We start from the raw sequence: 4,047 nt of genomic DNA on the forward strand, positions 1-4,047 counted from the left end.
GCAGCTCGCGCGGCCGTCTAGAATCCGCGAGACTGAAAGGACCTGTGCATCTTACTGTAACCCGGGGGCCAGGCCGGCTTTCTTGCTGTACATTCTGTAAAGGTGTCTTCTCTTCTCAGACTCTTCCTCTGTCACACGTCTGACTCCTTCGCGTCAGGCTCAGGTTCCATAAGAGAACGAAGCAGTGGATGCATTGCGGGCTTTAGGGACAGATGAGTTTTTCAGATAGTGTCAGCTTATTTGAAGATTAATTTTCTTTGTTAACTTAAAATAACTATTTTAACCCTCGAGTGGCTTCTTTTTAAACCATAAATTGTCTTGCTTTGCTTTTTTTATCACAGCAGAATCAGGATCTCTTTCTCATTCAAGGGGGGAAACCGCACCAGGTCAGCGCTGCACCTGCTGTGGCCGCTGTGAGCCGCGCCCTCTGGGATTTCTGGTACCTTCACACTTGCTTGTGCCTTCCACACCTTCTCGGTGCAGATCCCTGTGGGGGAGCTGCCTCATGTTCTCTGGCCAGAGCAGCTCCTGGTTGTGTGCCCTGGCCCACCCTCCTAACTCTCTCCTTCTGCAGTTCTAAACCACAGTTGATAAGCCGGAGTCACCAGGACAGCCTAGTCTGGCCACAGACAGAGGCTGCCTGTGGAGCCTGCCCACCCACCCCAGGCAGCATAGACTGGCAGGGAGGAGGCCACCCATTCCCACTGGTTCCTCACTGCGGGGACCAGCAAAGGCCTTCTCACTGGTTTGGCAAAGGTAGTCACCTTGGCCTGGTGCATCCACAGAGGATGTTGCTCAAACTAGAAATCTTTTAAACAACTGATCTTCCTTAAAAACAGAATGACTCCGATTGCTTGCTTGGGCTAAAATGTACATGTCTCCTTGCCTGAATAAGCCACATATATGCTTTTAAACAAAAGTTTGAAATTACCCATATTGTCTCAGTGAATCCGCTGGTGGACTCCCAATTGACAAGACTGAGCAATAAAAAAAATTTTCTTTCCTTTGAGTGATAGCTGTGATTCACCCCACCCCACTTTCTTGTTTCTGGTCCATCTGATGAGACGGATGCTCTGAGGCTTCTGAGAGGCCAGACCCTGGAGGCAATGCGCTGCAGTCACACCGTGTTGAGTAAATAGCACTGCAAGACAGGCCAGGCTCATGGCTTGGAAGACAAACCCCACACGCACTTAAGAGGATGAAAACAAACCCCACAGGAAGGCTCTCTCCTCCTCCTCTTAGGTAGTATTTATTTTCAGCACCTGTTTGAGTAATTTTTAAACCTCTACTTATTGTACTGTTGTGACTTATTGGCCATTGTTTGATTTTTTTACGAAAAAAAAGCTTTGTTATAGAAATCAGCATACTATTTTTTTTTAAATCTGGAGAGAAGATATTCTGGTGACTGGAAGTATGGTCAGGTGTCAGATATAAATGTGCAAATGCCTTTTTGCTGCCCTGTCGGTCTCAGTACATTCACTTTATAGCTGCTGGCAATACTGAAGGTTCCTTTTTTGTTTGTATAAACTCTAATTTCTATCAAGGTGTCATGGATTTTTAAAATTAGTATTTCATTACAAATGTCTCAGCATTGGTTAATTTTCGGCAGGACCATTATTGATCAAGCAAATAAATTCAACAGCCATTTGGGAAAAAGAAAAAGAAAAAAAAACAGATATTCACCACAAATCTCATTGTTAGCATAAACTCTCTGGTGTGGTTCAAGGTCTCCTGTATATAAAGACACTCTTATCAGGCAAGATAGTGCAAAGCCTCAGAGTTTATCTTCCAGGAACGAGTTGACGGACGGTGTTTTCTTTAAAATGTGAAGGGTTGGGGTACCACGAGCCTGCTGAGTTAACCCCTTTAATGCCTCCATTGTGTCATGATATTTAACTGTCCAACCATATTTTATGATCCTTGGGTATCAGTGTAGAGCATGGCCAACATCTTCTTCTTTATTTTTAGTTATTATGCAATATATATTTGAGTTATTTGCATTATTATGTGTCTTCTATTCATCATACTTCATATACTAAATATATTGTTCAACTTTTGTTATAGTTTTTCTCTGCAGAGTAACATAAAGAATATCAATTCTTGGCCAAATTCTCATCTGTGTTACAGTGACATATTTTCATAGATATTTCATCTAAGATTGTGCAGCTAGAGCTATAGAGTGACATTTTTCAAGAGAAAGTGGGGATATGAAATATGTACAATGCCCATTTGCATTGTAAAACTAGAAAAAATAAATCTGAAACCTCAGCTGTTTCTATGAGGTCTGATGAGTCCCCCATCTATTTTGAATAAATTAACTTATTAGGTTGAATGTTGCATATGTTTTATTTGTGTCAAGTGGAAATGTGAAAAAAAAACTCACCCCCATTATAAGCAGCCAGTTGATATTTTTAAAGTAAGAAGAAACCCAGAATGAGCAGTTTTATAGGTATAAATATACAATACACCTTGACTACCAAACCAGTATCAAAGCTGAAGAGCATCTGGAGTGAGGAGCAGACTAGTGTCATGATACGAGCATGGGACTGGGTGTCAGGACTCCTGCTATGGCAGGGACAATGTTGTGTGTTCACATCTGTGGGAAGACCACATTTTCCCAGCTGTCCTGATAGTTAGGTTAAGAACTATTTTTTTTTTTTTTTTGAGATGGAATCTCACTCTGTCACCCAGGCTGGAGTGCAATGATGCAATCTCGGCTCACAGCAACCTCCACCTCCCAGGTTCAAGCGATTCTCACGCCTCAGCCTCCTAAAGTAGCTGGGATTACAGGTATGCACCACCATGCCCACTAATTTTTGTAGAGACAGGGTTTCACCATGTCGGCCAGGCTGATCTTGAACTCCTGACTTCAGGTGATCCACCCACCTCAGTCTCCCAAAGTGCTGGGATTACAGGTGTGAGCCACTGTGCCCAGCCAAGATCATTTGATTAATTCTTTCCAGTGGAATCTAATGCATCAATTCCATCTGAGGCAGTTTAAAGCAGGTGGAGAATAAATACCATGTTCCATAGGGTAGGACTGCCTGACCCCTACTAGACTTTATAAAGAAACAAACAAACCTTTGTTGTATTAAAGCCACTAAGATGTCAGGCTGTTTGTTACTGCAGCCTGGCTTATCCTAGCCTGGCTGTTGTACCTGGGTCATACCTCCAACTCTCCTGTTAGCAGTATAACCAAAGCCACGATACTTTGGCTCTTTAGCTTTTAGTTTACTGAAATTAAAAATGCAGTTTAGGCTAGCTCTCTGTACGTTTCCTCTTAACTATAAATGCTCATGCGGTTGGTTAAAAGCAGGAGCCCTGTAGGTTATTTTCCAGTATACGTCGCTTATTGTCTGTGATGTTAACCTCAATTTTCCTTATCTATAAAGTAAGGATATTAATACCCAAAACAGAGCATCATTTTTAAAATTACACACAAATTACATTTTCCTGGCATATTAAAACAGTTCTAAAAGTCAAAAATAATTATATCCATGATAATAAGTATGCTGTTAAAAGTTCACAAATGAACCATAAATTTTGTTTTCTAAACATCCTTGACTCAACAATGGCATTGCTAATTGAAGTAAGTGCCTATTTACATCTCTCATTCTTAAACTTTTTCCTAACAAAGAAAAGGTAAAAAAAAGTTGGCCCTTACATTATGGTCCTGCAGTCTTGTTTGTGACAACAAAACATAATAAAACATAGTTCACCATAGTTCATGAAACTCTCAGAGCATGAAGCAAAAAGCAAAGAGTGCTCTGTGAAGGTGTTCCATAATGTCAGCACTGACTTTGATGATAAAGAAAGAAAGAAAAAAAAAGTATTATATTTCCCCAGAGTGCTACTCCCAACTGTGAGACAAAGTCATTTTGAATTTCCTTGAATTTATATCTAAATGTGTCTGTTTTCTATCTGAAGAGGATGCTTATTGTATCTTTGAGGCAAACAGATAAATATTTACATAAAAATTGTGTATTACAACTACTTCCAAAAACATTTGAATGATGAATAGATAGTGTGCAAGGTAATCTGTGGTCT

The sequence above is a fragment of the Pongo abelii genome, chromosome 2 (genome assembly GCF_028885655.2).
Source record: "Pongo abelii isolate AG06213 chromosome 2, NHGRI_mPonAbe1-v2.0_pri, whole genome shotgun sequence".
NCBI classification, from domain to species: Eukaryota; Metazoa; Chordata; class Mammalia; order Primates; family Hominidae; genus Pongo; species Pongo abelii.